The sequence below is a fragment of the Protopterus annectens genome, chromosome 2.part0 (genome assembly GCF_019279795.1).
Source record: "Protopterus annectens isolate FY-2018-M chromosome 2.part0, PAN1.0, whole genome shotgun sequence".
Classification (NCBI taxonomy): domain Eukaryota; kingdom Metazoa; phylum Chordata; order Ceratodontiformes; family Protopteridae; genus Protopterus; species Protopterus annectens.
The window spans coordinates 943,946,851-943,973,881 of NC_056728.1; the positions used below are offsets into that span (position 1 = coordinate 943,946,851).

General features: G+C 44.3%; 1 protein-coding gene across 1 annotated transcript in view; it reads right to left on the reverse strand.

Moving 5' to 3' along the window:
• Positions 1-27,031, reverse strand: part of KDM8 (lysine demethylase 8) — a 287,000-nt gene that overhangs the window by 110,709 nt on the left and 149,260 nt on the right. The window lies entirely within an intron of this gene.

Sequence of the window (27,031 nt, forward strand, 5' to 3'; positions counted from 1 at the left end):
CTAATTTAGAAACAAAACAGCTACATTTTTGAGATGCTTCCATTAAAACAATTTAACAGCAGCATTTACATTTATGACATTTTGTATGGCTAACAACAATGACAATGGTATGTTTCCTTAGCATGTGCACCAAGAACCATATTGTCTGCAAACAAAATTAAATGAAACTCGTGCACTTACCATAATGTTAAATCCATGTTGTCTTCTTCCATCCAGTTCAACATGTGCGTTATCAGATCTGATTCTAACCAGACACCAGCTGTCTCAAGAGTCTTCAGTAGAACTCCACCTCCCTCTACCCATAATACCCTACTCTCCCACACACCCCTCCAACTAGGCTTGTCCCTGACCAACCCATTGAACTAACACCAAATGTAAACAACACATTAACAAGACTGACAGCAAAAGGTAGAGAGTGATAGACAAAGACCCCCTACACGCCAGCTTATAGGGCAGACCACCAATCAGGACCACGTCACTCAAGCAGTGTCAATTTGGAATAGGTTTCTGGAGGGATGGTTGATCCAGATGAAAGAAGTCAACACGTATCTATCTCTATGCTGAGTATATAACTTTCACATCCAATGTTGTCTTTTCAGTTCCCAAGCCAAAGAAACCCCAAGGAGACCCCCAATAGAGAACATTCCACAAAACAGTGGAACCAAATGAAGCTGTCGATTTAGACTGAACATTCAGTTTGTAATGGGAGGCAAATATATGAGTGCTAGACCACTGTAGCACAAATATCATCAATACAGGCCTGTGAGAAAAAGGCAGAAAAAGCAGCCCTGCTCTAGTCCAATGACCTCTAGGCTTCACAAGCAAGGACATTCCCTTTAAAGAGTACAAAGATGCGATACAGAGAGGCATTTAGATAGGGTGACTTTGGAAACTAGCTTTCTCAGACTTCATTTACGAAAAGAAACAATCAAATGGTCAGATTTTCTAAAACTTCTGTCTAAAACCAAATAAAACTGAGTTGTTTATAAACATCCAAATAATGAAGTAAATATTCTCCCTTGTTACTGAAATTTCAAAAGAAGACTGGTAAGTAAATTGACTGGTTCAAAGTTGATTTTGTTCCAAGGGTAACTCTGTTCTTATAAAAGATCAAGAAAGGAGGTATGGAGGATAATGCTTGAAGCTCAGATACCCTTTGGGCAGAAGTAACAACTACCAAAAAGAGGGTCTTCCTTGACAACTTTAAGGATACCATAAGCTGAAGTTTCAAAGGGGAGATCTAGCAAGCACTTGTAGCATCAGAGGAAGATCCCACAGAGGGACCAAATATTAAATAGGTGTTTGTAACAAAAAAGTGCCCTTAAGGAAGGCCTTTGATAACTTAGGAGCCACCAAAGGCGCATTACCTCTGCCGAAATAGAAAATGGAAATGGCGGCCAGTTGTACTTTTATGGTGGAGTGACTTAATCCAGGATGAAAAAGACCAGCCAAGAAGTCCAGGGTGGTATCCAAGGGAGTGGAAAAATGGTCCAAACCTTTAATCCCAAATACAGAAATGGCTCCACTTACTGAACAGACAGATACCGCCATATGACCAAGGAGACAGACAACTGCAAAAGGACTGGGATCCTGAAGAATGCGAGATGTCTGCAGGTGTAGGGAAATAAGTCTGGAAGATGAAAGCTTGGTTATATAAGTGACCCTATCAAAATAGATCTGTATAAAATCCCAATACTTGCACTGGTTCCAGGCTGAACATTTTATGACTCACTGAAATTCCCAAGGTCAGAAACAGCATGAGTAAGGAGTCTTAAGCTTTGATGAGAAATGCTTTTGTGAAAGTGATGAGGACCCAATCAACCAACTGTAGAAAATCCTGGAATCCCTGCAGCCTGAGCCAGGCTGCCACTACCGCCATACATTTGGTGAACACCTGGGAAGCCTGTGATAAGACTAAAGGACAGAGGTCCAAATTAGTAATGACTGCCCCCCAGCTGAAAGTATAGAAATCACCTAGAGTGCCTCATTATCTTTACACGATGGTAGGCATCTTTGAGATCTACACAGCACACCCAGTCATCCTTCCTCAGGAGTATGGACTGCATTGTGACCATCTGGGATTTGGTCTACCTGACCAAGCAGATCAGTTTGCTGAGATCCAGAATTGGTCTAAGGTTCTTTTTTTCTTTGGTATCAAGAAGGATGCGGAATAGACTCGGGATCTTTGCTAGTCTGGTGGGACCTCTTGGATGACTCAGCCAGCAGTTTCTGGATTTCTACTGCTGCTTCCTTTCTCTGATGAATGGCACATCAGGAAGAGATTTTGGGAATCCTTTGGAGAAAATAAAAAGGGAATTTTATAGCCTTTGGGTATGACTGTCAACACCCATGCTTCTCAGGGGATAACCTCCCAAGCTTTTGGGTGGACAGCCAAGCGACCCCAGACTGCCGCCAGAGCAGAGCAGTTAGGCTACACTTCAGAAGCACTGAAGAGGCTTCTCAGAGAAAGCTCTGCAGACTGCCTGTGCTGTGTGATCAGTGTCTATTATGGTTACCCCCTCAGCCATGGGGGGGGGGGTCCCTTACCCAGGACTGTCCTAATTCCTGGATTAGGATTACTGAGGAGGAGCAAAGTGCACTCTCACAGCAGACAGACTCATTATCTCCTGTTCATGTGTAGCTAACTTATCTTTGATCTTTGGGCCAAAAAGGGAAGAACCATCGAAATGAGCACTGATGAAGGAAGCCAACAGTTCGCAAAATTGCGTAAGTGCATCCAGGCATAATGGTGCACAGCGATACCAATGGCTGTTACGCAAGACATCCCACTGGCCGCATTGGACAGCAGCCTCATGCAGACTACAGCCTCCAGAGTCTGTGTGTGTCTGGGGGCTGCCAAGTCTTCACAGCGTTTGACACTTCAACTACTAGGTCTTACTGAAGTCTTGTCAAATGAGCAAGGTAGTTGAGTGCATGCACCATGAAGGTTTCTGAAGAGTATGCATACTTTCCCCTAGTGGTTCTGAGCCAGACAATCCCTGTTGGGCAGATGGGCCAATAAACACTCCTCAAAAATGTCCTCCTTTGTGGTAGCCACAAGCATAACAGTGTCAACAGCTGGATGCTTCCTCCAAAAGAGCTTCTAGGAACTGTTTTTTTTTTTGTTCCCTCCAAGCCCTCCATGAGATGAGGTCTAATAAGGCATCTGGAGCTGGACAACCCAGGAGAGAAACGCATCACAGAGGGATTTGGGGGAGTCCTCCCCTTCAATGAGGCTGGTGTCCTTGGTGCCACTTCAAACATTAAAAACACAGACAATAGGTTTGACTGGACTCATCTAGACTTGTCCTTCTCTGTTTAATCATTACACATGTCAGTTCAAGGACCTAGATACCAAGCAGCATCTGTCTTCATTTCTCTCATTACAGTTCCTTACTAACATTATCCATTCTTTGATTAAATCACTGCTGCTACACCTACTATCTTTAAGTAGGCCATTTCTGTGGATCCACAACTCAATCATTCTCTGAGAAATATTTCCTCAGTCTGCACCCAAATCATCCCTGCCCAACTTTTGTTGTGACACACAGTCTTGTACATCTCATTCACTTAACATGTATGGTATTTCACAGTGTCCACTTTAGCAACATTGTTACAAAATATAATACAGTTTCACTGTGATGGCAAAGGAGAGCTGCTGAACAGAAAGATGATGAACTGTCCTGCATCATTCCATAGCAGCTGTCATCTTCAACAAATGCATCAAAAATATGTATCATGTCCTGAAGTCTATAAAGGACTGGAGCAGAGGGGAAGTGATATTCGACGTCAGCTGTACAAAGACTATAAATTTATTACATAAAGTTTCTTCTTTAGGATGGACTAAATGAAGGCAAGTTAAGTTACTGACTTGCAAACAGCAGCATTTGAAGAAGTGTGTGTGTGTGTGTCTGTATGTTAGACAGGATTTACACAGTCACATACAGAAATAATTTTCCATAGAAATGGTGGCTGAATGGTTGTTGCCCATGACTACTTGCTTGTAAAGGTGGTAGTTAAAAACGGAAGGCACACACACACACACAGCTACGAGTCCATCTAAGCTGCAGTGGAAGACATTTGCAGTTGTCTATTTTTAACGTCCTTAGTTTTTATACTTTAGTGTGGGGTGAGACTCACAGTTACGGGTACTATGGTTAAGGGTGGGGTAATGAGAAGAGTGGATAAAACTCTGAGGAAGTAAAGGGGATATGGCGGGTACCACATCATCATTCATGTCTTTTTACTATAGGAATTAGGAATCCCTGTGAGAATCATTCAGGGCAATGTCTTAGTGAGTTCTGAGTTATCCAGAGGAAGTTTTTTTGCTGAAGTTTCTTAGGGTGATAGATGTATCCTTATTATCTGTGAAATGTTTTGTTTCCAAGGAGATGTCTCTTACTTTGTATGAAGCTTTTATGTCTTTGGTAATCTATTGTTTGCATTTGTTTCTTAACAGTCTAATTACCTTTGGAAGTAATTTATATAACAATTCCAGCAGTTTTGCTGGGAGATGTAATAGAAGGTATTGGGAGCAAATAAATAGAGAATGGAAGATGGACAGTGGGATGAGGCCATGCAGACGTTTGGACTGCAGGTTAAACACTGTTTTCACTACCAGGGATTAACATCAGAATACAGGCAAAGAGAAAGGGATAATGGATTCCTAATTGAAAGACCAGCTCTGGTAGAGTTTTTAATAAAGACCAGAACAGCAGCTGCCGTTAAAAAAGGGATAATCAGTAGGGCATATAAAATATTGCATGAGAAATATAAGAATTAATCAGAGCTGATTAAAAATAATGAAAAGGAGACTGGAAAAACAATGTATTAAGGAAAAGTAGAAGGACATATGTATGAAACAAAGTCTAGAAGGTTTATGATTTTTGCTAAGAGAGAGGCAACATGTTTTTTTGCGATTATGAGCCGACAAATTTTAAAACTTGCCTATGAAGTACTCTGTCAAAAATATTGGGGAGCAAGATCTAAACTGCCTAGACACACTAAGACCTTATTAAGTTTAATGCTACTGGCTGGTAAAAAAGGCAGTACTAGAAAATCTAAATCTAAACCAACTGTAATTGATTGCATATTGTCAGAGAGACAAAAGGAATAGAAGTGGGATTTTTTGAAAAATGGAAGGAACAAATGACATAGAAATAAACGGAATCTATGGGAGCAATACATGCAGAATAATGTCCAGGACAAGGAGTGAGGTTTAAGGGAAAGCAGGAAATGAGCAAATAATGTAATTTGGTGGAGTGTATTACAGATGTTATAAAGGTAACAAACATATCCATGAAAAAAGTGAATATAGTTTGTTTTCTTTTCTATTTTCTTTTCCGATTTCTCCAAATCTTTTGGGTTTTTAGTACCACGATGGGAGTGGACTCCATTCTTAAGTCAAAGTATGAATAAACTTCATGAAATTAGTATTGTTTCGACCTTTGATGTGAGCCAGAAGTGCTCTTTGCAGAACCAGCAATGTACCCAGTAATGACCCCTTCTGCAATAACACAGCTAGAAACGACCAGATTATTTTTTATAAGACCCATTGCTCCTACTACTATTGGAACGGTCTGGACATCTTTCTTCCACATCACTCATTTCTGCCTGCGAATCCTGATATTTTATAACTTTGTATCTCTCTGTACACAAGACAATGTAGTCACTGGGTGTAGTGATTTCAATAATCAATGCTACTTTTGTGTTCTTTTCTTAGACCACTATATCTGTTTTTCTAGCATTTATCTTTTGAACTGCTGGTAATGGGTGATCCCATGTAATGTTGACTTCATCAATTTTGTACGATGCTCTGTGGCTGATGTTTCCACTGTTTTTCAGCTACTTCAATATTATAATGTTTGCACATTCCCCAGTGCAACAGTTTTGCCACAGTACTATGCTTTTCAGTATAAAGTCCTTCTGCCAGTTATATCTCACAACCAGTTACAAGGTGTGCAACAGTTTCCAATTCTTACAAAACCTACATTTGTCTGTTTCTCCCATATGTTCAATGGACTTTGTAAACCAACGTGTACCTAGTCCACTAACTTGAGCCACCAATATTAACCTTTCATCTGTTGGTTTGAATTCGCCTCTCCTTAACCATTTCTACGTTTGATCCTGATCGACATGAGGTTGGCCCAGGATTTTTCTATACTTTCAGCTATATTTATGCATCTTCCACATTTCTTGCCTCCATCTAATGCTTCACCCTCTAGTCTTTCTTTTGTTTTTGGCACATTCACTTGCTGCCTGATTTTATCTACTTCTGCTTTGATTTCCATTCCCGCTTGATGCCGATATGCTCCTGCTAGACTAATAAGGGAAATCATCTCAGATATATGATCCTCATGTTTCAAAACTTTCAGTATGTTTGGGTCGTGAGGTCAGCAGATATGTATGCAGTCCCACAATTGTAGATCTATACAAGTAATCAATTTCAAGGAGGCCCATACCTCCTTCAGAATGGGGAATATATAATCTTGGTATGCACCGATTTTTATAAATCATTTGATGAGCATGACGCATCCTTCTTGTTTTCCTGTCTAATCTATCAAACACCTTTTGGAGCCAGTCAATCTCTCCAAAACCAAGTTAGGACAGGAAGAACAAGTTAGGATTAATTTAAGTGTTCTGAAATATTCCTTACCGAGTTTTATTTGTATTTGTTCATGTTTTATTGTTGATTCTTAATCAACCCCCAAACATTTATACACTCCCTCTTGCTCAAGTTCTTTTATATCACATTCTTGTCCAAAACTTATGTTTTCTTGGTGCTGCAGCTTTCCTACTTTAAAGGTTGCTTTTGCTCATTTATCAAGATCAAATGACATTCTTATATCATCTGAACCAGTTTTGACAACTTGCAGTTGTGCTTTCAGTTCATCTGATGAGCTATACAGTTTAAAGTCAGACAAAGAGAATATGAGAAGTCTTTATACTTTGTTTTCTGGGAGCCACATTTTACCCATGATTAATCTGTTAAGCAGACAGCTTAATGGGTTAAGGGCAAGGCAAAACAGCAGCAGTAACAGTCACCCTGGAATATCCCCTTTGAATATTTTTCCCTGGAATAATAATTTACTAATCTGTCCTTTATCGTGGCTTAACTGCAAAGTGGTTTGCCACTGCTTCATGGTCACTGTGATGTAGTTTATCAGTGTAGCATGTAAGTTACACATTTTTAAGCAATCTTATCCAAGAATGGGGGATACTGTCAAATGCTTTTTTGTAGTCTATCCACGCCATACTTATTTCTTCACCTTTTTACAGTTCCACTATGACTTTAACAACAAATGATCCTTTGTTCCATATGACTTTATTTTACTATCATTTTGTTCTATTGCCATAATTGAGTTTTTTTCTAAATGAGTATAAATTCTGTAGGCATAAATTCCAGAGTATAGTATATAAGTCGTCAGAAAGCAAGTTATAATGGTCTATAATTTTTAGGGTAACTTGCAGGTTCACTCAAGTAGGAGCATTGTTTTTTCCTGTTGTCAGCCATGCTGGTGTTTGTTCGGGGTGGGCATATAAACAGTTCTTACTCATGGCTAAATCTTCATGCAAAGATGTTAACTCTTAGCCAGAAGTTAGGTACTGCATCTGGGTCTGGGGGTTTTCAACTATAGCCTTTTCTTAACTTTGTTTCAATTTCTCTGGCCATTACTTCATCCCATTTCATATCCTGTACATTTGAACTTCTTAGTCTTCCTTTTATTTCTTCCATCCATTTAGCATCTTTGTTATGCTCCACAGTGGTGCAGTGGTTAGCTTTGCCGCCTCACAGCAAGAAGCTCTCCGGTTTGATTCTTGGCTGGGGTGCCTTCTGTGTGGAGTCTGCATGTCCTCCCTGTGGTGGCGTGGGTTTCCTCCTGGTGCTCCGGTTTCCTCCCACATCCCAAGGACATGCTGTAGGTGGACTGGAAACTCTAAAGTGTGCGTGTGTGTGTGTGTGTGTGTGTGTGTGTGTGTGTGTGTGTGTGTGTGCGTGTCTTCTGTGGAAGGTTGGGCGCCGGGCTAGCAACTAGACACTGTAAAACTCCACTGCCAATCATGAGCGGACAGGTGATCCGCTGTGGCAACCCCTAACCGGGAAAAGCCAAAAGAAGTTATGCTCCACAGGATCTTCATAAATACTTCTCCAAAATGTATCCATTTCTTTTTTTTTTGGGTGGCCTTTCAATTCCTTTTGCTTTGTTTCCCAGATTTATAAAACACTTGTGGGTCATCAATAAATTGCTTATTTTGTATTTCTGCTTTATATTTATCTGTGTATCTTCTAAGTTTTTCTGCCTGTGCTGATACTTTTAGTTTATTATTTGTAATAGTGCATGATAAAAATCCTGATCCATTATAATACTGCGCATTGCTGTTATCACGTCTGATTATTTTTGTTGACATGTTCTCTCTTCTATGCTCTTCTAACAGTGACACTTCTGGTGTTAACTGCTTTACAGTTTTGTCTATTTGATACTTCCATGATAGCATTCGATTTCTCCCGTCTTTTCCCTTACTACCCTCTGTTCTTGTGGTAGGACTATTTGGATGCACAGTAATGCATCTTATTTACTTCTGTTACATCGCATTAATCTCTATGGACAGTCCTAATTACGGTGTTCATTTGTTTTATCAAACGTCTAACTTTCTGGGTTTTATTGACCTTCTGTTGTCTACTACTTTCATTGATCTTAACATGTCTATCCATCTCTATTAAATCAAGTAACTCTTCTCTTAGATAATTTTCTTCTAAACTGTTTCCTGTGGGCATTCTATAGAAAGCTCCCGAGCTTCCTCCTGGGTCACATTCTCTTCATTTTCACCATGTGTCATTCATTGCTCTTTCATATGGGAACTCACTGCCCTATCACTCCACAGCATTCACTGTGTCAGAGTTACCACAGTTTCCTGTTCCTTCCCTTGCTGTATAGCTCCAAATGAACCTTTTACTGGTTTCCTATGAGGAGGCTCCAAATTATCTTCATATGTCAACTGATAAGATGCTTCCTGCTCCACTGGTTTCTCCTTAATTTGGATGTCCATTGCTTTAGCCTGTTGTGTTATCGGAGTTAAATTTTCTACACTAAATCCTTCACTTTGCAGATAATCCATACCCTCAGTTTCTATTTCTTTAATTTCTCCATTACTAATCCTCTTTTCTACTTTTCCTCCGTTTTCTTATTTTTGTATTGTAAAATTTTCCATATCTGGATGTCTTTGCCTGTTATTTCTCTTCAAATATCTTTAGTGCTGCTCGTTTTGCATTAATTAGTTTTCCTTTCTCCTTTGAATAAAAACTGCACCATATTAAATCTTTCTGTCCCGTGTCCATATTTCTTCTTCAGATGTCTCCTACTCCTCTTGTTTCTCCTCACTTTAAGGACTAGTTGTTCCATCATGCTGTGATATGCCCTGTGTTAGACCTTACACGCTGAATCCTTCACTTTGCAAATATTACAGAACTTCAGCTTCCGTTTTTTTTTTTTTTTTTTTTATCTTCTACTGGACTGATTTTCTGTTCTACGTTCCCTCCTTGTGATCTTATTTTTTTATTGTGAAATTTTCCATATCTGGATGCCTTTGCCTATATTCTCTTCAAATATCTTTGGGGCTGTCTTTTTTTGTGTAAATATTGCACCATATCAGCTCTCTCTTTCCCATGTCCATATTTTGTATACCCTTCAAACATCTCTAAATTTTGTTCTTTATATTTTCACACTTCCTCAGTCGCTTCTTTTTCCTGACGGCATAAGTTTTCTTGGTCTATACAGTGTTTTTCAGGGATCTGTTGTATTAATGAAGGTTTTTTTTGTTTTTTTTTTTTACTGTGGAAGTAATTATCTTTCCTCTAGCTTCCCTCAATCTTTTCACATATCTTTTTGTCTGGAAATTCTGGGCTTCTTGCATAAAAAGAAGTTATGTACTTAGAACATTCCATCTGAGTAGTTAGACTTCATTTGTCATCATCCTGTGGGTTTCAGATCCACATTGGATCAGACACGGCAGATTTACCAGCTACTGATTCAAGCTTCAAGCTCTTCCCCTTACCCATAACACCCCTGCATCTCCTTCCTTCCCTCAGATCGAGTTTACCATACCCTTACATGAACCCGAAGCGAGAAAAACCTTCCCTACAAAGATAAACAGGAAGCAGGAGAGCCATAAGCACGCTCTCTCCAGTCTGCCAAAGCAGAAAAATAGCAAGGGAAGGTTAGGAAGGAGGAGGGAGGAACGGTTGATGCAAATGAAGTATAACTATTTAGATGGGACATTATGTTAAGTACATACCTTCTTTATCTGAAGTAGTTAACTTCATTTGCTCATCAACCTGTGGGACAGAGTCCCCAGCTACCGAAAACCTTGGGTGGCCCTCATGGAAGGATATTCTGGGTAACTGCAGAGCCAAAGGATGCTCTCCCTCTAGAAACCATGTCCAATTTGTAATGGGAAATGAAGGTGTGAGATGACAACCAAGTAGCTGAACAAATATCGTCCAAGGACACTCTAGACCAAAAGGCAGCTGACGTAGCCACTGACCTAGTAGAATGGGCATGTACCCTACTTGGAAAAAACATACCTTTGCCTTTGTAAACCTGAAGAATACAAAGAGAAATCCACTTGGCAACAGTTAACTTAGAAACCAGTTTGCCCAGAAAGGGCTTAGCAAAGGACACAAACAATTGGTCAGACTTGCGAGAGGCCTTAGTCCTGTGTAAGTAGAAACAAAGTTGTCTATGCACATCTAACAAATGCAGTTTATATTCTCCCCTGTTCTGAAAATTTGGAAAGAAAACAGGTAAACTGACTGATATTTGCTTCTGAGGCCACTTTAGGCAAAAAAGAAGGATTAGTACGAATTGAAACCCAGTCTTTATGAAAAATCATATATGGAGGTTTGACAGATAATGCCTGAAGTTCTGACACTCCCATAACCGAGGTAATAGCTACCAGAAAGGCTGTTTTCCAGGACAAAATTTTCAAGTCCACAGAAGCAGCAGGTTCAAATGGCGGAGCAACTAAAGCCTACAAGACTAAGGTAAGTTTCCAAGGTGGGGTGGGGTCCTTAACTGGGGGTCTTAAAAGAAAGGTACTTTTAATAAAGGCATTGCAGAGTCTGGAAGAAGCTAAAGACACCATGTTCTCACCTAGATGGAAAATGGAAATGGCCTCCAGTTGAATTTTCACTGTAGATGAGCTGGCACCCTGCTGAAAAATGTGTGCTAAGAATTGAGAACCACTGGCATTAGAGCCGTAAAAGGATCTAAATCTCTCTGAGAAGCCCAGATAGAAAAACGCTTCCACTTACTACGGTAAATTTTTCTGGTAGACTATTTATGAGCTGCCACCAGAATAGACTTGACTGGGGAAGAGAGACCGGGAATCCTAGCAATCAATGGAACTGGAGCAGCCAAGCAGTGAGCTTCAGACTGCCCAGGTCTGGATAAGGAAGGGTGCGAAATGAGATCCGGTATCGGATCTAGGATCTGAGGAGGAGCTACCAAATGAGACCAAAGACAGGGAAACTAGATTTGGTGAGGCCAGAATGAGGCAATGAGGATGACTTTGCTCCCTAACTGGCATGCCTTCTGGAGAAATTTTGTCATGAGAGGTAATGGGGGATAAGCATGAAGGAGACCAGGAGGCCAAGCATGGACCAGAGCATCCCTGGGGGATTCTCCCTGTGGGGGGATCAGAGCAAAGAACTTGCTGTACTTTGCGTTGGAAGAAGATGTGAAGAGATCGCAACAAGGCCAACCTCATTCGTGGAAGATCTGCTCCTCTGCAGAAGGATTCAGAGACCACACGTAAGGCATCAAGATAGTTCTGCTCAATTTGGCCTCCAGTATGTTGGATCGACCCAGAATGTGCATTGCTACCAGTAAACAGTTGAAGATAGCCCATTCCCACACTCTCATGGCCTCGCGACAAAGGGGTTAAGATCTGGTTCCTCCCTGCTTGTTGATGTACTAGACCACTGACATATTGTCTGTCTGAAATGTAATGGTTCCCACATGAAGGCATGAAGGGCCTGCAACCCTAATAAGACCTCCCTCATCTCAAGAACACTGATAAGCAATTTGGTCTCGTTAAGGGACCACATGTCTTGGACTGTCCTTCCCAAGCAATGCCCCCCTACCCTAATCGGAAGGCATCCATTGTCACCGTGGCTTGGGGAGGTATTGCAACAAATGACCGTCCCTCTATCTACAGGGAGTGTAACCAATAGAGGGACTTCCTGCGTGTGCCGCTTATGTGAATAGGGCGCGACAACGGCAGATCGAATAAGGACTATTGGACTGCAAGCATCCACTGCAGACCCCTCACATGAAGATGAGCACAAGGAAGACGAGTAATGGTGGCTGCCATGGAACCTAGGGCTCATAAAACTGCCTCAGCTGGAGGAAGATGAGACTGAAGGATCACAAGTACATGAAGTCGTAAATTCCGGACCCTCTCTGGAGTCAGAAAGGCCTTGCTTTGCAACATGTCGATTCTTGCACCTATATAATCTAGGACCTGAACAGGGTCTAGGGAAGACTTGGGAATACTGACTGTAATGCCCAGCAAGTCTGACAACTTCCAGAAATTGTCCCTGGCTTGACAAAGTAGATGCCTAGTGTGAGTGGCAAGGAACCAATCGTCCAGGTACGGGTAGACCTATATGCCCTGAAGCCTCAGGTGAGCCGCTACTGCTGCCATGACCTTGGTGAACAACCTGGCACCCTGAGGGCTGTGGTGAGACGGAAGGGTAGGGCCCGGATTTGGTAGTGATTGGCCCTAGCCGAAAGCGGAGGAATCTCCTGGAGCATCTGGGCATCTTTATATGGTAGTACGTGTCCTGGAGGTCTACTGAGCACATCCAGTTCTCCTGCAGATGAGGCAAGATGGACTGTAGAGTGACCATCCGGAACTTCTCTTTGGCAACTGACTTGTTTAGGCTGGAAAGGTCCAGGATAGGCCTCAAGTCCCCCATCTTTTTTGGCACCAAAAAGAACCTGCAATAAATGCCTGATTCGAACTGATCTGGGGGAGTACAGGCTGGATGACCCGTTTGTTTAGCAGCTTTTCTATTTCGTGCGCTGCAGCCTCCCTTTGCTCAGGTGGAATGTCTGGGAGGTGTTTTGTGGGAATGGGAGGAGTCGCAAAGGGAATTGTGTAACCTCTGGATATTACTTGAAGCACCCACCGGTCTGTTAACATGAACTCCCATGCCGTGAAGTGCACTGAAAGATAACCCTCGACTGCCTCCAGAGAAGAGCAGTTGGGCAACCCCTCAGGGCTGCTGTGCGGGTCTGTCAGAGAACGGTTCTCGAGACCCGAAGTTCTTTGGATCCCCCCCCCCACCGCTGGGCCGGTGTCTGTCATGTCCCTATGTGCCTCTGGGAGAAAAGGAGTCCAGAGTGTCCAGGGAATACTGAGAATTCCGGAATCACATCTTCTTTTGTCCCCACTGATTCCTGGAAAAGGATCTTTGGGGGTTAGAGAAGTGGATCCCAAAGGCAGACTGTGTCTTCCTGGCCTTCTCACTCTGGACCAGTGCGTGACGGACTGTCTTCCCAAACAAGGGAGACCCATCATAGGGAGCATTTGCAAGAGACGCCTTGAAGGGTTCCACGAAGTTACATAGCCTAAGCCAGGCGTGTCGCCTCATGGAAATGCTGGACCCAGCTGCCTGTGTGGCTCCATCAGTGGCATGAGAAAAGAGGTGCACGGAAGTATTGGTAACCGCTTTTAGAGTGGCCATTCACACACAGAATGTGGTCTATCCTTCTGGAGACATGGACTCCAGGGGTGACTCAGTGTACTCTTTAACCAGGTCATGCTGAAGTCTGGTAACATGGGCCAAATAATTCAGCACTCTTATAGAGAAGGTGGCTGAAGCGTACGTCCGCTTTCCCAAATGGTCCATCATCCTGGACTCTCAGTCAGGGGGACAGACTGTGGAACTTTCCTGGGCTAGTTCCTTCTTAGTGGCAGAGGCTACCACCATGGCATCCACTGGGGACCCTTTGTTCCAGCTTGGTCTGTCTACCGGGGGACTCAAGATTTTATCAGGGTGCTTTGGAATAGGCTCTACAGTGTCCAGCTCCTTCCATGACCTGGTGGTAACAAGGTCCACTAAGGGATCTGCCGGGGGGGGGGGGAACGACACCCAAGAAGTAGATGGGCCCCGTGTTGAAGGCCTCTAAAAATACCGACTCGTCAGAGGAAGTCTTGGGGTTGGACCAACCCCCCCCCCCTGCTCTGGATCTCCATGATATCTCCAAAGGACACATCGGGGGGGGGTGATCTGCAGAAGCCTTCCCTTTTCTCCATGTTGGTATCCTCTGTAAGGGCCTCAGGGAAGTCCAGGTGCCTCCTTTTGCACTTGAATTTGTGAGGAACCTCTTCGGTGGGACTCACAGGAGAGGACTCCGGAACTGCTTGTGGTTCCACGAGGGGAACAGTCTGGGGGACATCGAGCATGGGCTGTCCCTGCATGGTCAAAATGGCAGAAGACATACCCAGAAGAGAGGGGGGGGGTTGGGCGGACTCAGAGGAGATGATCAGGGGTCTCGATCCATTAGAGAGAACCCTCTACACCACGAACGCTGAGGGACAGCAAGCCTCTCGGGCCACCAAGAAAGAGGACACTCTCCCCAGATCCAATGTGGAGATTGGAGCCAAGCCCAAAGGAGCCAACACACCTAGGGGTAGGCCATGACCCAACAAAGTTGGCGCCAAAGGAGAAAAATCCAACCCCTCGGATCCGACGCCCAGGCTCCGGCTCCAAGAGCCGGTCTGACCTGATGCGTTCAAGGTAATGGCTGGCGTTGAGGTACACAGTACCATCGGCGCCGACCCCCCCCCCCCCGACTCCAGAACTCTTGGATCCAGGAACTCCAAAACCAGTGGACAGACTGGAGAAGGAGAAATCGGGGCAAACAAAGGAAGCAAGCTCCCCCCTCCAGAGGGAGAGGGGGCTGGCAAGACCACCATCTGGATCTGGATACGAATAAACCTTTGCATCATTTTGTCCATGTCTGCTTCTAACAAGCTTTTCATAGACCAAGAAGAGGCCACCGACACTGGCCGGGAGGATCAGTGTGCGGAGGCCCTAGGAGGAGGCCGAAGCTCCTCTGGCAAAATTCTCGGGGAACATAGCCAAGGAGATGCCGGCCTGGGAAGAACCGGTAATTCAGGAGGAGGACCCATCGGATCCGAATGTTCCGGGGATCTTTTCCTCCCCTTGTCTCCGTCTCACTCTTTCTTGGATTCCCTATCCCCAGACCTCTGTCCAGGAGGGCACGTCCTGGCCTAGGAGGGAGATGAAGACACGATGGCTGCTGTAGATGGGGCAGTCACAGCCATGACCACAGCAGAGAAGGCAGCTGCTTCCGTAGATGGGAGAAGCCCTTTCAAAAGGAGTTTAGCCCTGCAATCTTTTAAAGCTCTGGGATTAAACCCCTCGCATATGGAGCAGTCCAAAGACAAGTGGGTTGCCCCAAGACGCACAACACACAGTGTGTGGCCATCTGCAGGGGACAACTTATGGCCACACTCCATGCATTTCCTGAAGATCAACTTAGCCTGCTGATCTGCCATATCATAAAAAATATAAATAGGTACAAAGTACAGTACAGTTTTGTACCTACCATAAATGTAGATGTCCGATAGGTATGCATCTGCAGTCATCACATATGGGTTGTCCTGCCTCAGGCAGCCCTTCGGTCGGCCGGATTCCAAAGTCTGGGTCCGGCGTCGGCTGACGTCGCCCCTTCCCCGATGTCAGAGCGCCTGGTGTATAAAAGCATCAGCCGACGCCATCTTCCTCAGTGTTTCTTGCCCCAGATGCCAGGTGCCCTCAAAGGAAGGCTAAATTTGGATAAACATCTACATTTATGGTAGGGACAAAACTGTACTATGTCCTTTAAGGATGCATCTGCAGTCATCACATATGGGTAGAATACCATAGCCAATCTGGGGGTGGAGGATCTATGTAAAGGATGGTGTAGCTAAAATGCCCTGCAGGACTGCCGTAGCAAAGCCTGCTCTGGATCTGGAATATAAAGGTAAATTGTAATGCTTGGAAAATGTATGCACGGAGCTCCATGTAGCAGCTTCTAAAATGTCCTTGGTAGCCACCCCTCTTAAGAAGGCTGTGGAGGTGACTGTGGCTCTGGTGGAATGAGGTCTAATGTTAGCTGGCACAGTTTTTCCATGGAAGGAATAACAGAAACGAATGCAATTCCCTATCCATTTTGAAATTGTCTGTTTGGAAATTGCTTTTCCTTGTGCACCAGCAGCATATGCTACCAACAGCTGGTCAGTTTTTCTGTAGCTTTTCGTTCTGTCCAAGTAGTAGCGCAACTGTCTGTGTATGTCCAGGGTGTGCAGAAGTTTCTCCCCTTTGTTTTGTGGATTTGGAAAGAAGGTAGGCAGGTGAATAGCTTGGTTTAATGAGACCCTGGATACCACCTTTGGCATAAATGAAGGATTGGTTCTCAATGAGACTCTGTCCTGATGAAAAATAAGGAATGGCTGTACTGCCATGAGGGCCTGTAACTCAGATACTCTTCTTGCTGAGGTTATGGCCAGAAGGAAGGCGGTCTTCAAGACAGGAACTGTAGTTCTGCAGATGCTGCTGGTTCAAAGGGAGGCAGAGTTAGTTTTTCCAACACGAGTTAACGTCCCAAGTAGGCACTGGAGGTTTCCTTGGAGGATTGATGTTTTTAATTCCTCTTAGAAACTGTCTTAGGAGAGGATGAGAAAAAACAGGTGGATCAGTATTGTACTCTGCTGAAATTGCTGAAGCATGAATTTTAATGGAAGAGTAAGACAGGCCATTGTGGAGCATTTCTGCCAAGTATTCCAGGATATGTGGCATGTTCATCACTGTCGCATCTAGGCCCTTTGTGGTGTTCCAAATGTGAACTCTCTTCCATTTTGCTGAATATGCCTTTCTTGTGGAAGGCCTGCGAGCTTCCATGATGATATCCTTCACTCTCTTGGACAGCTTATCCTGAGGAGGAGTCAAGGTATTTTCCAGGCTGTTGGTCGCAAGGTTTTCAGGTTGGAATGCAGAGTTTTGTAATTGTGCTGTGTCAGGAGAAGTGGCCATTGAGGAAGAGGCCATGGTTTCGTGTGTGACATGCTCTAACAGTGGGTACCAGTGCTGTCTTAGCCAGTCCGGAGCTATCAGAATCACTTTTGGCTGCTCTGTCCTGATCTTCAGTAAGACCTTGGTCATTAATGGAAGAGGTGGAAATGCATAAACTGTTAGGGTTCTCCAGCTGAAAGATAGGGCGTCCACTTTCCATGCTTGTGGGTGGTATGTCCTTGAGCAGAATTTCTTCAGCTGATGATTGTGGTGGGAGGCAAAAAGATCTATGTCTGGCCTTCCCCATGATTGTGTTATCTGTAGGAAGATGTCTGGGTGCGACATCCATTCGTGTGCATCCATGATATTTCTGCTTAAGCTGTCTGCCAGTATATTGTCTTTTCCTGGCACAAACTGGGATTGCAGGTCTATATTGAGTTTCAAGGAAAGTTCCCATAGAGTCATTGCCAGTCTGCAAAGAGGGTAGGAATGGGTGCCTCCTTGCTTGTTTATGTACCACATAACTGTGGTGTTGTCTGTCCTTATTAGCAGGTGGCCTTGATGCAGAAAGAGTTTGAAGGCCCCGATTGCATGCATCACTGCCAGCATTTCCTTTTGGTTTATGTGCATGCGTAGCTCCTTTCGTGACCATAGTCCTTGAATAAATCTGCCCTCCATGTGTGCTCCCCAACCGTGGTCTGAAGCATTCGTTGTAATAGTTTGGCTGGCTATTGGCTTGCTGAAGGGCAGACCCCTGTTTGATTGGCTTGCTTGAGCCCACCACAGAAATTCCTTTTGGAGACATGGAATGAGTGGGATCAAAGTTTCTAAGCTGTGGCTGTGCTGAGTCCATAAACTCCTTAGGTACCATTGTAGCTTCCTCATATGCAGCCTTGCTTGGGGAATGAGAAGAATGCAAGATGCCATGTAACCCAGGGCCTGCAGGATTTTCCTTGCAGTCAGCTGAGTTTGTCTTGTCAGATTCTTGAAGTAATCCGGTAGTTGTCTTTGTTTTTCTTCTGTGAGAAAAAACATTTGGGTGGTTGTGTCTAAATCCGCACCCAGAAAAGTTATTCTTTGGGATGGAACAAGTCTTGATTTGTGAAAGTTGACTGTATATCCCAATGCCTGCAGTAGGTGGATGGCATAATTCAAGTCCTTTACCAAAGTTTGTTGGCTGTCCGCTTGTATAAGGCAGTCGTCCAGGTATGGGTATATTTGAATCCCCTGAAGTCTGCAGTGTGCAATTACTGATGCCAGGCATTTCGTGAATACTCTGGGCGCAGTAGATAAGCCAAAGGGCAATGCTGAGAATTGATAATGCTCTGAGCCTGCAAGAAATCTGAGGTGTCTTCTGCAACTATGTCTGATAGGGACATGCAGGTATGCCTCCTTGAGGTCTAGAGTCACCAGCCAAGACCCCTTGCCCAGCATGGGAAGGAGTTGCTGTAAAGTCAGCATTTTGAATTTTGGCACAATGAGATAAGTATTCAGTGCGGACAAGTCGAGAATAGGCCTCCATTGATTTTCTTTTCTTGGAACAAGGAATAGTCTGGAATAAAATCCTTGGCCTTGTTCTGAAAGAGGAACCTTTTCTATAGCTTTCATTTGCATTAATTTGGAGATTTGTTTCAAAGCCTCTGCCCTTTGATTTGGTGGCAGGTCTGGCATGCCTTTTCTTTTTGGCAATGTGTGAAAATGGAACCTGTATCTTCTGTCTATTATTTGCAGTGTCCATTTGTCTCTTGTAATATAGTGTGCCAATTGTCTGAGAATAAAGAAAGCTTTCCGCCCAAAGGTGCTTCTAATTGAGCCCTGGTTGGCGGAGTCAAAGCAAAGTCATTGAGTCTGTCCTTGTGCAGCAGTTGTAGGTCCTGCACTACCTCTCTGGTTGGGAAGCTGCCATTGACGCCCTCTGTAGGAGCCTCTAGCTTGCCCTCTACCTCTGGCACGCCTGTTGTTGCCTCTCTGAAATCTTTCTGTGTCCGGAAAGGACCAATTCTTGGCAGGCCAATTTCTGCTGAATCTTGGTGGTTGGACTTGTAGAAAATCTTTAACTGTTTGTACAGATTTTGCCTTTTCCTCAACCTTCTTTAAGACCTCCTGAGCAGTGGAGCCAAATAACTTTTGCTTTTCCAGGGGAGCATCCAGAAGCTTAGCTTTAACATGGTCTGGCAGAGATTGTTCCTTCAGCCAAGCATGCCTACGTATGACTGCACCTGTCATAGCTGACCTACATGAAGCTTCCAATGCATCATAACCACATTGTAAGAAATGGTTACTAACCTGCTGGGAGTTATGTACCAGATCCTGTAGTGATTTGCGATCTAGGGGTTCAGGAGAAGACAGTTTCTTATGCAATTCATCTAACAAATACTCTTGGTACTGTATCATATGAAATTGACAATTTAATGTCCTCATAGAAAGAGTAGCAGAATTATACACTTTTTTACCCCCTCTCTCTAAAGCCCTGGACTCCCTTTCAGAGGGGAGTGGATTTTTAGAGGTGGCAGCTGCAACCCCTTTAGGGCCCTGGGAAATAGTTTCTGGATCAGCAGAGTGGGCCTTGTAAAGAAAATGATGCGAGTCTGGGACCCTGTAGTACCTATCGGGTTTGACAGGGACCGGGGGAAGAGTGTCAGGGGTTATGCTAGACTCAAGAGTACACATCATCAATGACATTCAAAACAGGAGGAATAGCCAAAGGTCTATGCGGAGGTAAATGCAGAAAAGTTCTTAATCTTTTCCTGGAATCAGAACATTCCTGGCCCTGCCATTTGAAATGCTCTTTCATAGTGTGAAGGGTCTCACTGAAGGACTGCTCTTCAGGAGGGGAGGCCGAGGGGATGGATTCCTCTGCATCAGAATCCTCGTAGGCCGAAAAAGCCTCCTCCTGGTAGTCTGAGAGAGCAGAGCCATCAGAGGCCTCCTCTGAGGAGTGGGGATCAGAGGGCTCAACCCTGGGCCTTTTGTCTAGAGGAGGTTGAGATCCCCTAATCAAGGAAATAAGGTCCTCTGCTAAAGTAAGAATCTGTGAACTTGTAGAGGGTCCCTGAGGAATAACCCTGGGAGGCATAGCTTTTGTATGTTTAGCAACTTTAGCCCTGGTGAATGCCTTTATGGACATGGATGCAGGAGGCCTAGCTGCACCACGTGCTGGAGTAGTTTTGTCTAGAGGAATGGTGTCGGAAGTTTCCAAGACACCAGTTTCTGAAGGAAATTCAATAACAGACTCAGCAGGGGCCTCCGGGGCCGAGGTTGTCGGTTGAGCGGTTTCGGGTGTCGGAAGTACCAAGGACTCTGTTTCAGCTGAGACCGAGACACTCGCGGTAGGCCTGGCCGTGGTTTCAGCCGAAACTGCGGCCCGCGTGTGTCGGTCCTTGTCCTTCCGTTTCTTTATTAAATGTGAAGTCGGAGTCTCCAACGGCATTTTGTATGAAAAACTTGCCCCAAAAAATTCCTCTGCGAACTCCGCCCGACGTCTAAGAGTGCGTCGGTTGAAGGAAGCACAGGCTGAACAGGCCGAGACGTCGTGGTCTGGGCCTAGGCAGGGGAGGCAGTAAGAGTGGAAATCCTTAGGAGGTATTTGTTTCCCAAAAGTTAAACAATTATTAACTTTATCTGACATCGGCTGAGGCAAGAAAGAGTCCCCAACAGGGTACTTAGCTTTTGAAGTCTTCGGTAGCTGAATTACAGGAGCTGGCCGACCGGCACTTGCGAACTGCTTCTGCTTCGGGCACCACGCGGCAAGAAAGACTGAGGAAGATGGCGTCGGCTGACGCTTTTATACCCCAGGCGCTCTGACGTCGGGAAGGGGCGACGTCAGCCGACGCCGGACCCAGACTTTGGAATCCGGCCGACCGAAGGGCTGCCTGAGGCAGGACAACCCATATGTGATGGCTGCAGATGCATCCTTGAAGGACATCAGCAACTAACTCCTGAACCCCCACACTCACACGCCAATCACTCACACGGAAGGAAAGGGGAACGAGGCCTACACTACCTGTAACACAAAACTCCCAAAACCCTTTTTTTAACAGAAAACACGAGAAATGAAGGGGAGGAAAGGCAAAGGATAGAAAGGACCAGCTAAGACTGCAACCTCACAAAAAACACACACCAAAAAATCCCCAAAGATTCCTACCACACAAGGATCATGCTGCTTGCAAAGCCACGGCAAACGAGATCTGAGGGAAGGAAGGAAGGAGATGCAGGGGTATTATGGGCAAGAGGAGGAGCTTGGAGCTCAGATCAATAGCTGGTAAATCTGTCGTGTCAAATCTGAAGTGCATCTGAAACCCACAGGTTGATGAGCAAATGAAGTTAACTACTACAGATTACTTATTAATGTATGTGTGAATATCTTAAATGATAATAAAGGTGTTTAGCCCTTAGAACTTTTTTTAAAGAAAGGCTGCCAGTTTATGTTAAAGGATAAAATGGAAACCCAAAGACATCAGAGGATAAGATATCTTGTTGGCTTCCTTAGCCAAATCGCATAACAAATGTACAAGCTCCAAGATCAGATGTAGTTGTACATTAACTGTTTACTGAGCTACTACTGTTGAAAACCAGATTAAGAATTATTCTGAACACACATTAATCTTTCATTCAGCAAAAATGTCCATGTATTATCAAATTATATTGCATCTGCTCTACCAATAAATTGCATGGCAAGGTCACCACACTAAGGTACTGTTTCAATCAAGGCTACTTTATCCCTACAGTGGCTGTGTCCCCCAAAAGTTACCTTCAAACTATTACGTTTATTTTAATTCTTTACTTAAAATGTCTCTAGGGAACAACTTTGAAACATTCCTTTTGATTTATTTTTTTATCTCCAAGCTCCTGCATCCATATTTCTGGTTCTGTTTGTTTAAACCAGAAACAATGGTCAAATAATTCTGTAAAGGAGCTAAATGCCATTACAGCAGGTGTTGCACCTTCCTCATTTATTCATTCAGTGTCTCAGTATAGAGTTAACTTTCCTGTCATAGACGAACGTGCTGCCCATTCATCTACTGGCAGCAATAGAAACTGTTGCCATTGATCTCTCCATCATGAAATCAATGCTATGACAAGTCTGACGAGTAAGAAGGGCAATATTTCAATGAAACAGAAAGTGGTTGCACACAGAATACTGCAGAATCAGATGCAAAGACGACAGAAGGGTACAGCAGCATATGTACTTACCTTATTAGCTGATCCGTGAAGGTGTCCTCCTTGGTAGGTCTACAAAGTACAGTTTTGTACCTACCATAAATGTAGATGTCTGAGAGGTATGCATCTGCAGTCCTAACAAATGGGTTGTCCTGCCTCAGGCAGCCCTTCGGTCGGCCGGGTTCCAAAGTCTGGGTCTGGCCTCGGCTGATGTCGCACTTCACCCGACGTCATAGCTGCTGTCAATTGGGTATAAAGGCATCAGCCGATGCCATTTTCCTCAGGGTTTCTTGCCCCAGATGCCAGGTGCCCTCGAGGAAGGCTAAATTTGGATAAATGCCAATGATTCCAAACAGTAGAGAGCAAACAAAAATAAACATGTATGTACATATATACAAACAAATACACCATAATAGATTCCCCCAGCTAGCTACAAGATGGGCAAATACCCTAGGAGTACCACAGAGGGGAAGGAGGGTGGGTAATCCTGACTGCAGATGCATACCTCTCGGACATCTACATTTATGGTAGGTACAAAACTGTACTATGTCCTTCAAGGATGCATCTGCAGTCCTAACAAATGGGTAGAATACCATAGCCAAACTGGGGGAGGAGGCACTAAGAAGATTATGGTGTAGTTAAGATCCCTTGCAAAACAGCAGTGGCAAAACCTGCTCGGGATCTGGAGTATAAAGGCAGATTATAATGCTTGGCAAATGTATGCACGGAGCTCCAAGTAGCAGCCTCTAAAATGTCTTTGGTAGCCACTCCTCGTAAGAAAGCTGTAGTAGTGGCTGTAGCCCTTGTGGAGTGAGGTCTGATATTTTCTGGAGTTGTCTTTCCATGAAAGGAGTAACAAAATCTAATGCAATTTCCTATCCATTTTGAGATTGTCTGTTTTGAAATTGCTTTTCCTTCCATTCCTGCTGCATATGCTACCAGAAGCTGGTCAGTTTTTCTATTGGTCTTGGTTCTGTCCAGGTAGTAGCGCAATTGCCTGTGTACACCCAAGGTATGCAGAAGTCTTTCCCCCCTGTTCTGTGGATTGGGGAAGAATGTTGGTAGGTGGATTGCTTGGTTCAATGATACCCTGGAGACCACCTTTGGCATAAAAGTAGGGTTAGTTCTCAAGGACACTCTATCCTGATGGAAGATAAGGAAGGGCTGTACTGCCATTAATGCCTGTAATTCAGAAACCCTTCTTGCTGAAGTGATTGCAAGCAGGAAAGCAGTTTTCCAAGATAAGAACTGTAATTCTGCTGTTGCTGCTGGTTCAAAAGGGGGAAGTGTTAACTTTTCTAGCACAAAGTTTAGGTCCCATGTAGGCAAAGGTGGCTTCCTTGGAGGCTTTACATTTTTAATTCCTCTCAGAAACTGCCTGAGTAGAGGATGAGAGAAGACTGGAGGATCCATGTTATATTCTGCTGAAATTGCTGATGCATGAATCTTGGAGGAGTAAGACAGGCCATTGTGGAAAAGCTCTGCTAAATATTCCAGGATGTTAGCTATGTTTGCCAAGGATACATTTTCTCCTTTTGCTGCACTCCAAATGAGGTATATTTTCCATTTTGCTGAATAAGTCTTCCTTGTGGAGGGTCTGCGAGCCTCCAGGATAATGTCTTTAACCCTCTGAGATAATTCTGGGTTATTTTGTCTTATTTAAGATTCCAAGCAGCTAGCTGCAGTGTTTTCAAGTTTGGATGCAGGATCTTGAAGTTGTTCTGTGTTAGCAGCAAAGGAACTAGAGGTAGAGGCCATGCGTGTGCTCGAGACATGCTCCTCAGAAGCGGGTACCAATGCTGCCTCGGCCAGTCTGGAGCCATCAGTATGATCCTTGGGTGATCTTCTTTGATCTTCAGTAGCACTTTGTGCATCAAAGGAAGAGGTGGGAATGCATATGCTGTTAGGTTTTCCCAACTGAAGGATAGGGAGTCCACCTTCCAAGCAAGTGGGTGGTATGTCCTTGTGCAGAATTTTCTCAATTGGTGGTTGTGTGGCGATGCGAACAGGTCTATTTCTGGTAGCCCCCATTTCTTTGTAATGGATTTGAAGATGTCCGGATGCAGCATCTATTCGTGGGCATCCGTGGTAGTTCTGCTTAAGGTGTCTGCTAGTATATTTTCTTTTCCTGGCACAAATATGGCCTGGAGCTGAATGTTGAGGTTCAGGGCCACATCCCACAGATCCATTGCCATCCGGCATAGAGGATATGAATGTGTTCATGTATTCCCTGCTTGTTGATATACCACATAACTGTGGTGTTGTCCGTCCTTATCAGCAAATGACCTTGTTGAAGAAACGGTCTGAATGTCTGAATTGCCTGTTTCACTGCCAGCATCTCTTTTAGATTTATGTGTAGGTTCAGCTGGTCCTGTGTCCATAGGCCCTGTATACACTTGTCTGCCATGTGTGCCCCCCAACAGAGGTCTGAGGCGTCCGTGGTGATAGTCTGGCTTGGGTGAGGGCTGTGGAAAGGCAGTCTTTTGTTCAACTGACAGGCCTGAGCCCACCACAGGAATTCTTGCTTCAGGCATGGAATTATTGGAATTTGGGTTTCTAGGCTGTGCTTGTGCTGAGACCATAAATTCCTTAGGTACCATTGCAACTTCCTCATATGTAGTCTGGCATATGGGATCAATATTATGCAGGATGCCATGTAACCCAGGGCTTGCAGGACTTTCCTTGCTGTAAGCTGGGTCTGCATTGTTAATGCCATGAAATAGAGTGATAGTTGTTTTTGCTTTTCTGCTGTGAGAAATGCCATTTGATTTGATGTGTCCAGTTCTGCACCCAAGAATGTAATCCTTTGGGATGGTACCAGCCTTGACTTTTTTATGTTGACTGTGTATCCCAAGGCCTGTAATAGGTGAATAACTTTTTCCAAATCTTTTGTTAATTTGTTCTTGTTGTCCGCTTGTATCAGGCAGTCGTCCAGGTATGGATAAATTTGGATTCCCTGAAGCCTGCAATGAGCAATTACTGATGCCAGGCATTTCGTGAATACTCTGGGCACAGTAGATAAGCCAAAGGGCAATGCTGAGAATTGATAATGCTCTGATCCTGCAAGAAATCTGAGGTATCTTCTGCAGTCTGGTCGAATAGGGATGTGCAGGTATGCCTCCTTGAGATCTAGAGTCACCAGCCAAGACTCCTTGCCCAGCATGGGAAGAAGTTGCTGTAGGGTCAGCATTTTGAATTTTGGAACAATGAGATATGTGTTCAGAGCGGACAGGTCGAGAATAGGTCTCCATTGGTTTTCTTTTCTTGGCACCAGGAAAAGTCTGGAATAAAATCCTTGTCCTTGTTCCATAGCCGGTACCTTTTCTATAGCTCTCATCCTTAGTAAGTGGTTGATTTGTCCTAGAGCGTTTGCTTTTTGGTTTGGTGGTAGGTTTGGCATTCCTCTCTTCCTTGGTAGAGTATGGAAGTGAAACCTGTAACCTTTGTCTATTGTCTGTAAAATCCATTTGTCTCCTGTAATGTAATGCCAGTTTACTGAAAATAAAGCTAGCTTTCCGCCTAAGGGTGCTTCCAGTTGTTCCCTGGTAGGCGGTATCAGAGCCAAGTCACTGTGATTGTCCTGTGGAAGTGGTAGTAGCTGGATCTGTGGCAGTACTTCTCTGGTTGCTAGGCTGCCACTGACGTCCCCTGTAGGCACCTCTGGATTGACCTCTGCCTCTTGAGCGCCTATTTCTTCCTCTCTGTGCTCTGGAGGTGTCTGGAAAGGACCAATTCTTTGAAGGCCAATTCCTACTAAATCTAGGAGGCTGTACCTGTAAGAAATCCTTGACTGTTTGGACAGATTTTTGCTTTTTCTTCCACCTTCTTTAACACTTGCTGTGCAGGGGAGCCAAACAAACTGAGTTTCTCCATGGGAGCATCTAGGAGCTTTGACTTTACATGGTCTGGTAAGGATTGCTCTTTTAACCATGCATTCCCTCTGATCACTGTTCCAGTCATAGCTGATCTAAAGGAAGCCTCCAGTGCATCATAGCCGCATTTTAAGGAATGATTACTGACCTGCTGAGTGTTATGTACCAAATCCTGAAGGGACTTACGGTCTATAGGTTCAGGAGAGGATAGTTTTTTATTTAGCTGATCTAACAAAAATTCCTGATACTGGATCATGTGGAATTGACAGTTTAAGGCCCTAGCCGAAAGAGTAGCAGAAGTATAAACTTTTTTACCCCATCTCTCTAATGCTCTAGATTCTCTTTCAGAGGGAGGGGTTTAGCAGTTGCTACAGCTTTGGGGCCCTGAGAAATAGTTTCAGGATCTGCAATAGGAGCCTTATACAAGTGATAATGTGTGTCCGGGACCCTGTAGTATCTGTCGGGCTTAGCAGGGGCCGGGGGAAGAGAGTCAGGGGCAGTACAAGCATCATTGAATGCATCATCCACAACTGTTAGTACTGGAGGAATGGCTAAAGGCCTATGCTGTGGCAAATGTAAAAAGGTCCTTAGCCGTTTCCTAGAATCTGAAAAATCCTGGCCCTGCCATTGAAATTGCTCCCTCATAGCATGCAAGGTTTCCCCAAAAGAAAATTCTTCAGGAGGAGAGGCAGAAGGGATGGAGTCTTCTGCGTCAGAATCCTCATATGGAGAATAGGGGCCTTCTGGAGGATTTGAGTTCTCTGAATCATCAGAGGAATAATCCATAGAAACTGGTTCAGGGGGCTCTGCTCTAGGCCTCTTCTCTGGAGGGGGATGAGAGGCCCTGTCAGGGTGAGGTTGGGATCCCCTGATCAAAGAAATGAGATCCTCTGCCAGGCTGAGCATTTGGGAA